Below are 12331 nucleotides of genomic sequence, written 5' to 3' on the forward strand. Positions count from 1 at the left end.
TTTGGGGGCTGGCTGGTGGAGGATTGCCATGCATGGGATAAGTTCTCTATAACAGACCAGAGATTCTATGTGCACTCACCCTTCTCAAGGGCCCCCAAAAGCATATGTGTGCTCTTGCTCTTCCAAAGCAGAGGAAGTACCCAAAGTGGGGCATGAAGCAGGCATGAAGGATATTCCAGAAATTAGACCACCTACTCCCCCAGGTGACCAGCAAGGTAAAACTAAAAGGAGAAGGTAGTGATGCTGGCTGATGGGATGGCTCCTCTTGCACCTCCCAGGGAGGTCCTGCGGAGAGGACAGAACATATTATAAATAATATGAGTGTGGGGAAAACAGAGCCATAAAATAAACCACAAATCATAATATTTGCCACTCGAAAAAACATAGGCTTTTTTTGGTGTTGTGTGTAAAGAATACTGTGCCATATACCTGCCACAGGCATCCCAGGATCCTCTGGAGTTGGCTGTTTTACCTCCCCTTCTTCCACCTCAGCCATGTTGCTGTCTCTTGAGGGGGCCAGTGGATGACCTGCTACTGTTGAGAAAGTAATGAGAGCTGTGTGAGCCTACTGCAAGGATGCACTACACTTACATTTGAACAGCCCCACCATTCACACAAACGGAAGCACAGGTATGGCGGTGCAGGCCTGGACTGCACTTGTAATATGTGTTGTGGTAGAAGGTTAAAGGCACCCTGTATCATCCACGAGGGGCACAAGCAGAGGTATGGTGCCCTCACAGCAAAGAGATGACTGTCCAGGCTGTGCTGCAGACATGATCCCAGGAGTAACTTGTGTTTTGTGGTGCGTGTGTGTGAAATTAACTTGACTCCCTGCAAAGGAATATTTTTCCCCCAGAAAAACCACATTTCCCTTGGGGGGGAGGGAGGGTGGGGAGAGATCGAAGAGAGTTGGCACCTTCATAACAAAGGAACAGCTCTCTAGGCCAGGCTGTGCTGCAGACATGATCCCAGAAGTACCTTGTGTTTTGTGGTGCGTGTGTGTGAAATTAACTTGACTACCTGCAAAGGAATATTTTTTTTCCAGAAAAACCACATTTCTCTTGGGGGGAGGGAGGGTGGGGAGAGATCAAAGAGAGTTGGTGCCTTCATAACAAAGAGACAGCTATCTAGGGTGTGCTGCAGACATGATCCCAGGAGCACATTGTTTGTTTTTTTGGGGGGTAAGAGTAAACCCAACTGTGAAACTACTTGAATTCCTATGAAGAAAATGCAATTTCTTCTGGTTGGGATGGGGGTGAAGTACCCTATATCTTTACCCTCATGTTGTCAGTCCTCCCATTGTGGGCACCCCACCACCTCCTAAAGCTCCATCATGAAGGCATAGTGGGGAGTCTGGATGCTCTCCCGAGGAATGCCTTGCCAGACTTCCAGGCTGGCCATGAAGTCCCCTTTCACTCTTTTAAATTTTGGACAGCATTGGTCAGGGGACCAGGTATAACCCCTATGGCCAAGACAGTGAGCAACCAGCTAGTAGATGGACCTGTTTTCAGAGTGGATGCTCGCCATCAGGTCACCAATGTGCACAGAGTGCAGGACAGTCTGGAGCAGTGTGTTTACCTCCTCCCACTGCCAGAAGGTCCCACCTCTTCTGAGCAATATTTTCAGCCAAATAACACCCTAACACTGGGAAAGGAACTTATAGAGGAACGCTGGGGAGTATGCACTCAAATATGCCTATAGCATACTATTCCCCTCTCACAAATGGCCATTATTTCTTACAACATTACCTAAACAGGTTTAATTCTTTTTTGATTCCTGAAATATACAAGATTAACACATCCACAAAGACCTAATCACCATGTATTCCTAATCTGAAACAATAAGTTTTGTAAAAATGGGGTGCCATGTTGGAGGTCTGGCCACCCTAAGGATTACCATAGATGGAATGGTGGTTTGGAAAGTGTTCCTACCAGTCATTCTTTTCTGCAGCCCCCCGCCCCCGATAAGTTTCCTTGTTGATATGGGGAGAACTGTAATTAAACATGAAGCTAATGCCTAGATGTAAGTGCACTCGCCACCACATTCTTTTTCCCAATGGTAGTGAAAGACAGAAACACCTTTGTGTATAAAGATATGTCTCCTTTGTTGTTGTTCAGTCACACAGTCGAGTCCGACTCTTCGCGACCCCATGGACCAGATCATGCCAGGCCTTCCTGTCTTCCGCTGTCCTCTCAAGTTTGCTCAATTTCATGTTCGTTGCATCTATCAAATACAAAACAAACTGAATGTTTTTTTCCCTTGGGGTAACTGTATATCATGGAGCTGTGGTGGATCAAGTGGTTAAGACGCTGAACTGCAGGCTGTAGAAGGTCAGTAGTTTAGCAGTTCGAGACCCGAGTGTGCCGCATGACAGAGTGAGCTCCCGTCTCTAGTTCCAGCTCCTGCCAACCTAGCAGTTCGAAAGCAAGGAATTGCAAGTAGATAAATAGGTACCTTCAGTGGGAAGGTAACAGTGTTCCGTGCACCTTGGTGTTTAGTCATGCTGGCCACATGACCATGGAAATGTCTTCGGACAGCACTGGCTCTTCAGCTTTGAAATGGAGATGAGCACCGCAACCCTAGAGTCGGATTCAACTGGCTTTCGAGCAAGGGAACCTTTACTTTTACCTTTAATTGTATATCACCCTGCTCAACCATGCAAGTTCATCTCCACTGAATCACCAGCATAAAGATGGAAACAACATCCCACACCAACTTCACCTCTACAAGATGCTGCTGGTTGGCTCTCTCAAAGTCTTCATCCACTTCTGGCACCAGTACCAGCCCTGGGTCATAATGCTTGACCTAGGCCTCATGTCCCCTTACCTTGCAAATATTGTGAAGAATCACACATGCAGTGACCACTGCAGTGACATTTTCCTTAAACACTGTGAGGTGCACTGAAAGGCACTGCTATTGAGCCTTAACCTGCTGAAGGTGCACTCCATGATAATGCAGACCCTACACAGTGCATAGTCCAAGTTCCTCTCCCTCATGTTCCTAGCTCTGTTGTATAGCTTCATCAACCATTGCCTCATGAGGTAGGTGCCACTTGCGACTATTAGAGCTGGTACAGTCACACCTTGGAGAGTGATGGTGGAGTTCCCAGGAACAAAAATTCCCACATCAATCGCTGCGCACATACCAGAGCTAGCGAACACAAAGACATCGTGATTCCTTCCACTCCATTCGACCTCTGCATTGATTAAATGTCTGGTGTGGTTGACAGTCCTGTGGAGCAGGATCAAGCAAAAAAAATTCCTGCTACCATACTGATAAATTCTTCTGCCTGGTGAAGAAATGGGAAGGTGTGTGCTGTCAATTGCATCAATGGAGTGCAGAACCCCCAAGAACCATTATCTGCAAATGCAAGAGAAGCAAAATCTTCCATTAACCCACTATTTCATCCCCAAAGAACAGCTGACCATACACCAAACTGCACTTAGGCAATATGTTCTGCTTATTCTGTGAAGTGGTACTGGGTTTATTCAACATTAGATCATTATTAAAATAGCATTATAATCCCATTAGAAGGTGGTTTGTTTGTTTGTAATTAAGGGGTGGCTTCCCTTTGTGACCTTGTTGCCCAGGCAGACAGTCCTCTTCAGCAGCTCAATGTCCATGATGAAGCACACCTCCAGGATGATTTCCCCCACCATGGAGATTCCTAAACCAAACCACTCACAATAGGAGTTTGCATTCTCCACATACCAAATTGCCACTGCAAATTGCTTCTCTTATGGGATTTGGGACATGCCTTTTGGTGCTCTGGCAAAGTAGCTGTCCTCTCAGGGCCAAAACAATTTCCATAAATATTTGGTGGGTCATATGATAATAATAACAACAACAATAATAATAAACCAATCCCAGCCATAGCAGGGCTCTGGTCGATGTACAAAGCCATAAAACAAAACAAGATAAAGTCAGTTAAAACATTAATAAAGCATATCAACAATCAGATGGTGAATAATTAACCAATCAATCCCAGTTCCAACTGTTGGCTACTTCACGGACAGGAGGGAAGAGGGCAAGATAGATATAAACAGCAGAAAACAGAGAAGGGTGCCAGCCAAGATGGAAACGCCGCTTTCCTCAGCCAAAAGCCTGATGGAGCATCTCTGCCTTGCAGGCCCTGTGGAATTGCATCAGATCCCACAGGGCCTGTGAGGACAGCCGGATTTTTTAGGGCCGGGGACCACCAGCAGATTGCTGTATAAGGAGTGCAACGCTCTGCTGGGTAGATAACGGAGGAGATGATACACCCACTGTCTGTTATTCCACAACCTAAACATGAAGTTCTCTCACCAGTCTGTGCTCCTTGAGTAGACCCAATATCAACAGGGAAAATGTATGCCTACCAATACAGATATGAATAAACCACATTTTTGTGAATATTTAAAGCAGTAAAGTTACCTTTTGGGGAATTTGTTTAAGCGAGGAAGAGGGATTGTTTCCCAAGCAGTGCGGCACGAACGTTTAAAAAGTAAACAAATAGCCAAGATGTCGGGGCCCAAAAGAGAAAAGGAGAAGGAGAAGCAAGCGAAGAAGCAGATAGCAACTTCCGGTCCTAGCTCCCGCCTTTCCGGGACGGCTGTCAATCATCAAGAAAGTGAGATGCTTCGCTCCCTGCTGGACCAGATGCAGAAAATCAGCCAAACTTTAGTAAGCATGGAAAGTGTTCTCAGCAGTCAACAGACACAACTAACAGATACAGCCAAGAAAATGGAGGAGATTGCAAAGCAATGTCTGGTATCAACAGAAGATACACAGAAAATCAAGAAGAAGGTCAGCAAAATGGAAAAGAAACAAGAAATGCAAGAAAACAAGCTACTGATGTTACAAATGGAAAAATCAAATTTGACTCTCTGGTTTCAAGGAATCCAGGAGACGGAAAAAGAAGATCTAAGAAGCATATTAACGGAAGCGTTGGCACCACTGATGGGCAGTGAAGCGGATAAACTAAGCAAAGAAATGGATCTGGTCTACAGATCCTATTCTAATTTTATAAAGAAAAATAATCTGCCAGCAAAAGTGGTTGTCAAATTTACTAAACAACGTGTTAGAGATCAAATTTTGAAAGCGACATCAGCAAGACCCTTGAAGATTGGAGAACAAGCTATAAGGATTTTAAAAGATGTACCATTTGAAATTTGTCAGAAGCGGAAGGCATATAAAGGACTGACCACATTCTTGCAAAATCATCAAATTAATTACAGGTGGTTGATTCCAGAAGGACTGGTCTTTAAATTTAAAGACAAGAGAGAGAAGATTGACTCCATTTTCAAAGCACAAGACTTTTTGAAGAGACACGCCAGCTTAGAGGAAGAAGCAGAACTCGCTAAGTGGAAAGTTTTCAGTAGCGACGATGACAGCAGCCCGGAAGGAGGAGACGGAGAACCGGAGGAGAAAGGAGCAGTAGGAGGGGTCTCCTATAACCTGAGAGATAAAAAAGGCAGACGCCCCAACACCTGATGAAATTTTGAGAGTGCTGTAAAGGACAATACTAATATTAACCCAAAAGGACACTATTAATCCAATTAACCCTTTTTATTGTTGGCAGGTAAAGAAGCAAGAAGATTGTCCATTCACGGAGGAAGCTATGGAATGTATTAACACTAACAAAAGATTAATATACTAATTTACTCATCACTCACCACTATTCTTAATCCCTCTATATACCCTCTCTTTTTTCTGAAAATTTAAAAGCAATACATTTCTCTCCTTTTGAGGAGAGTTTATATTTTAAAAAAAAGATATGGAGGGGAAGTCAATGTGCTGAGGAGATCCTGCCAAGTCAAATTGGTTGCTTGTAGAATAACTGTGAAGAAAATCAGGAGTAAGTCAAGTGTGCAGAAAATTGGGGGGTTGGGTACGGGGGGGGGGCTGAAACCTGTTCTGTATTATGATCCACACCTATTTGTAAGACTGCCGAGGGTCTTGGGCCTTGAGCCTCCGCTATGATGGGATTTAACATGATTGTTATTAACACAACACTTTCTACTCCATTCTATAGACGGTGGAAGAGAGACATAAGTTTTGAATAAATAATTCTCTGTTTTGCAGCTTCAGGCTTTTGCCTGTCCCTCAGAACTTAGCCATGTCAATGTGAAATTGGAATTTAATTAAGTTCTGGTAAATGGTTCTATCCTATGGACTTGAATGCGTAAAACTGCTTTATGCTCAGAACACTGGTCTACCTAGGTCAGTATTTTTTACTCTGACTGGCAGCAACTCTCCAGGGTCTCAGGCTCATTCACATCACCCCAAACTGTTTATAATTGGAGGTGCCGGGGACTGAACTGAAGACTTCTGAATACAAAGCAGATGCTCTGTTACTGAGCCCTGACCCTTCCCTGTAGAAACCTTGGCATAAAGGGCCCCTGACAAAAGGAATGGTTATGTTTCTAAACTGTGGACGTTTAATTCAATGGGCCTTGTTAGGAAAATGGCTCAGTGCAACCATTAAGGCTTGTAGCAGGTAGCCCCCCCCCCATCATAGCAAAAGGAAGGAAATGGACATGTGTGTATGTGTATGAAGTGAAAGCAATTTACATGGTGGGGGTGGAGCGAAGAGAGCAAATAGACACTGCTTTGAATTGGCTGAATCACCTGGAGTGTTTAGGTTCTATATCCTTCTCTCCCTCCCTCCCTTATGTGGGATAGTAGATCTACTGCCCTTCAGGGATGCTTCTGTGTCTCCATCTATGTATTTACACAAAATAATTGCAAAAGTGCCCGAAGATCCCAAAGCTCTCTCTTCCAAAGGGAACCAACACAAGTAAAATACTACCACTGGAACCACCCACCACTCAGAGAAGTGGGGAGCCTATCACAATGCATACTACAGGAAAGGGGTGGGAATGCCTATGGCACAGAGGCTTGCCTAAACTGATGCAGTGAGTTCACGGTTGAAGCGTCACTCTCCTGACAGAATACCATTATGAGAGATAGGGCTACCAGTGCTCCTTATCACTTCTTTTTCCTTGTAACACCTAGTTTAACACAATGCATGAGCAGGGTTTCCAGTCAGCAGCTGGCCACCAGGAGGAGTCTGGGGGTAGCAAGGACATGGGGGGGGGAGGGTGCTGTTGCATCACTTCCAGGGGAAAAAACCCAAAAGTGATGTCACACCTCTCAAGGAATCACTGGAAACTCTTTGGGGAAACCATAGCTCTTCCAGCGATTCCTAGGGATGCATGGTGTCACTTCTAGGTTTTCCATTGTGTCCAAAGCATTTTTTAAACTTTATTTTTGTTCAACCAGCCACCAGAGCAGCAGACGACAGCGGGAGCTGACAAACTTATGCATGAGTGACATCATCACATGTGCTATGGAGCCATACTGTTGCTGATAGCCAATGATACAAGGTGTCAGCAGCCCAACGCACAGGGAGATGACAGCATGTTTTGTTTATTTGGCCACTTCTAACCGCCTCGGTGCGGGAGGCGGGTTTGCCAATATGAACAGGAAACTTTAATGCGCGAGGGATCAGCAGCGAAGCCCGCACTAAATGTCCATGTGACCTGACCCCTAGTTTAACACAATGCATGAGTAGGGTTTCCAGTCAGCAGTTGGCCACCAGGAGGAGTCTGGGGGTAGCAAGGACATGGGGGGGGTGCTGTTACATCACTTCCAGGGAAAAAACAAACAAAAGTGATGCCATACCTCTCAAGGAATCACTGGAAACTCTTTGGGGAAACCATAGCTCTTCCAGTGATTCCTAGGGATGCATGGTGTCACTTCTAGGTTTTCCATTGTGTCCAAAGCATTTTTTAAACTTTATTTTTGTTCAACCAGCCACCAGAGCAGCAGACGACAGTGGGAGCTGACAGACTTATGCATGAGTGACATCATCACATGTGCTATGGAGCCATACTGATGCTGATAGCCAATGATACAAGGTGTCAGCAGCCCAATGCACAAGGAGATGACAGCATGTTGGCCACTTTTAAGCCACTTTTCTCTGCTTAGTGCAGACTCACGGTGGCTTACAATGTCAAAAACAAAAACAGAAGATCAAAAAGTACTGCAAACATTTAAATCCAGGTTACTGAACAACTCTACCCACCATCAATAAACCAATCCAAACGGAGAGAGAAAGGACGCAGAGCAGGTGATAACAGCCATGTCCTTGATGGAAAGAGTCACTAGGGCAACCAAGTCTCCTACTATCACTGTTCCGCACCACCACCACTTGATTGGAGGAAGAGGGAGGTAATTTGGCATTGTGCCAACACTGCAATGTCATGTCTGTCGTGAAAAGGAAGTGATGTCATTCTTGCAGGTTAAACCATAGAGGTTTTGGTGAATCTTAGAGCATTGTGCTGGTGTGATGATGTACTTCCAGTTCACACTGGAAGTGATTTCATGATGTCCGCATGATGCCAATCAAGTAGGTACCCCCCCCAAGATCCCACCACATGTCAATGCTGGGCTGGTGTCATGCTGGGTGTGGTCCTCCCAAGGGTTTCCACCCTCTGCTGTCTTGAGGGGAGGGAGGGGGGATTACCAGAAGCCTCAGAATGGGAGCCATGGGGTTACTTCACCACCACCGGCACTCCCTGGCTGGTACTGCCCTCCCTCGGTCTCTCTCTCCTTTTTCTCTCTCTGTGCCTTTTCTGCAGTTTCCAGCTCCCCTGTCCTCCCCAGCTTCAGCGTTCCTCCTCCCCCTCTTATCTCCCTCTCCCTTCCTCCACCACTCTTCCCCTCCTTCCCCGTTGGCTTCTTCCTCCTCCCTCCCAGTGTCCCCCATTGGCTAAGGGGAAGACCCTGCCTTGCTTTGGTCCTGTCCCTTACATGACGCGCACCCAGAACTCCTGGGTTCAGTGGGGCCTATTCTCTGCTCAGGCGACGGCTGCCTTTCCCAGTCTGCTGCTGGACACCTCCATGTCAAGCAAGGTGAGTCCCCTGGCTTCTCCATTGACGTCGCCTGTCTGTCACATGTCCCACAGAGGTGGGATCTGGCACAGCCCAGCTTTTCTGCAACTCGCCTCTCTCCTGGCTCTCTCCATGGGTTGTCCCATGGCCAGATCTGTTCCCCACATTGGGGCTGGTGCTGTGGGGCCCCATGAGGTGAGGTGCCATCTGCGTGAAGGTGGTGGAGCCAGAGTGGCTTGGCCACATCGGTCCTTCTTGCTGGCAGGCCGGCTCTTCGAGGGTTGTGTTTCTCTCAGACTGGCCATGGTGGGAGTCCTCTGGCCTGAGCTGGGACAGCTGGCAACTTTGTTTTAGCTCAGCACTTCCTTCATTCCTGGAGGAAGCTTCTCTACAAGATTCCAGGGGTTGATAGGAAGGGGTAGAGCAGGTGGCAACATCTCTCTCCTTGATGACAATAGTATCTTCCAGGCACTTCCTGTTAATCCAGACAGGAAATAAACTAAACAAATGTGTGCTTTGCCCTTAGCCATTGTGGAGTAATGGTGAGTGTCAAACTAGAATCTAAGAGGTCTGAACTCAAATCTCCACTGCTACATGGTCTGCTGTCATTCTCTCTTTCACCCTGTCCTACCTCACAGGTTTGTTGTAAGGATAAAATGGGGAAGGGGAAATGATGCATGTGGCCCTTTAGCTCCTTTATTTATTTGTTCAACTTCTATACCGCTCGTTCCCGTAGGCTCGGAGCGGTTTACATGTAATTAGTTATACCTATCTAGGGCCACAATTTTACAGGGGAAGGTGACAGCCTACCAGCACCCAGGCAGCAGGGCTCTCTCTTTCTCCTCCCGGCTCCTTCATGGTAGTCACTTCACCTCCTGGCATGGCATTTTTTCGGCACAGCTCTTATTCACAGCGACTCCTTCCGGTAAGACTTTTTCCCAGCGCGTGGCTGTGCGACGGCTGCAGCTGCGATCTACGCTGAATTGGCTCTGTTGCACCGCACGCCGCATCACCACGCCTCCGGTTCAATCCTCGTCCGGCTTCTGCCGCTGCTCTGCATCGGATGGTCACCATGCTTCTTGCTTAATCCCCGGGTCTCTGGCACACCATACTGCTGTTTCTGCCTTCTCTCCTGCTGCACGCTGCCCCAAAGGGAGGAGGGGTGCCCCCTGCTCCTTGAGACATAAAATGGGATAAAAACTGTTCTAGATAGATAATTACTCCACTACCAACTCTTACAAGCATATGATCATAACAAAACCTAACTTTACAAATGACAAGAATTCTTTCTAATTAACTTCCAGATGTCATGACTTTTTATTTGTTCTGTATTCTGTAGACTACACTGATGTTTCTCAAAAGTATTTGTTGTTTCTAATGTTACATTTCCTGTTGATACTGCTGTTCCAGGGAGCACCCATCTCATCTAAGTTGGTAAAAATTTGACAAGAGCTTGTTAGAATTCTGAACGTACTCCTGAAAACACATTTAAATTCAGTGGTTAGCACTCATACCAATTGCTGTGAAGGGGGAGGGTTAAAATCTATGCTGTGCCTTCCTTGACCTCTCCATTCCTAATTTTTAAGCCATAATTGGAAGTATAAAGGTTGAAAGCATACCAGAGTTGTAAGAGGTCGAACTTCCTGCACGCGAACTCTGAAATATAAGGTCACTCATCATTGCGATGGCAATTCTACCCGTAACTTGAGATGGCTCAACAATGAATAAACCTGACTAGGTGATACACAATTACTTATTTTTTCCTAACTCATTTTTCAGTAAGGATGCTTAACCTGATCCCTTGGAAACAATATCTAGGCCTTTTTTTTTTTTTTTTTGCACAATAATTATAACAAGCCTTTTTGTAAAAAAAAATAAATGGAAGTGATGATTGTGCATTATGGAGTGAATAGCAACTGAGATTATTTCAGCTCTTTTGTACTGCTAATGACAAGTGAATAAATAGGAGAGTCATTATCTGTACTTCAGTCTGTGCTTTTAGATTACTCATTATCCCTGCACACTGGCAAATTGGTTCTTGAGCATGTATGTGATCCTAATGGGCCTATAAAAAAGGTTCCAGTTTTGTATATTAAAAGTATGTTTTAATCCTTTTGTTTTACTTAAAATATAAGGTGAGCCATGAAAGCCTCCTGTCCTAGAGGCTGCAGTTTAGGAGAAAGGCAGGTTTTGAAAAGTCAGAGTTAATACAATGAATCCCTTTTTATCATGCTATAATTAGTATTTTCAAAGTATTTTCGATGCGGCCAAGGGAGAGGGGGATGAGAGAGAAGTTAGCCTGCCTTGTGGAAAACTACATGCTAATCTGTAAACATCAGACAGCCACTGCAAAATGCAGCAGCATGCCTACTGATGGCGATGCCTGTGCGGGCTCATGTTCGGCAGGTGCTCCGCCAATGGCATTGGCTATCAGTTGAGTTCCAGATCCGCTTCAAGGTGTTGGCAAGGTAAAGTAAAGGTCAAGGTTCCCTTGCTCGAAAGCCAGTCGAATCCGACTCTAGGGTTGCGGTGCTCATCTCCGTTTCAAAGCCGAAGAGCCAGTGCTGTCCAAAGACGTTTCCGTGGTCATGTGGCCGGCATGACTAAACACCAAGGCGCACGGAACACTGTTACCTTCCCACCGAAGTGGTACCTATTTATCTACTTGCAATTTCTTGCTTTTGAACTGCTAGGTTGGCAGGAGCTGGAACTAGAGATGGGAGCTCACTCCATCATGCGGCACACCCGGGTCTCGAACTGCTGAACTACTGACCTTCCACAGCCTGCAGTTCAGTGTCCTAACCACTTGAGCCACCGCAGCTCCTGTTGGTAATAACCTTTAAATCCTTACATGGCCTGGGACCAACAAACCTCTTCCTGTGTACGCCCCAAAGAGCATTACGCTCTATGGGTCAACATCTCCCGGTAGTCCCTGGCCCGAAAGACGTTCATCTTGCCTCGACCAGGGCCAGGGCTTTTTCTGCCCTGGCCCCTGCCTGGTGGAACATGCTCCCCATTGAGATCAGGGCCCTGCGGGATTGTCTTCAGTTCCTCAGGGCCTGTAAGATGGAGCTGTTCCCCCAGGCCTTTGGATGAGGCAGCGGATGTCCATGTATGGCCTCCCTGAGGTTCTCATCACCCATCTAACAACTGCTGGCCATTATTTATGTGTCACCAACGGGCCAGGGGAACCTCTTGCAACCACGAATTTTCTGTTCTCGTGCTGTGACCACCATTTCAATGCATATGACCGTGTTTTAATATTTTAATAATTTATTGAGCCCGTGTGGGGAGGGCGGGGTAGAAATCGCATTAATAAATAAAAATAAATAAATAAAACATTGTACTGCTGAAATGTTGTTACCCACCCTGAGCCCACTTGCGGGAAGGGCAGGCTATAAATATGAATGAATCAATAAATAGTATACTCACTTTGAGCCATACATTGCTATAG

The sequence above is a fragment of the Gekko japonicus genome, unplaced genomic scaffold (assembly GCF_001447785.1).
Source record: "Gekko japonicus isolate JY-2015 unplaced genomic scaffold, Gekko_japonicus_V1.1 scaffold1691, whole genome shotgun sequence".
NCBI lineage: Eukaryota > Metazoa > Chordata > Lepidosauria > Squamata > Gekkonidae > Gekko > Gekko japonicus.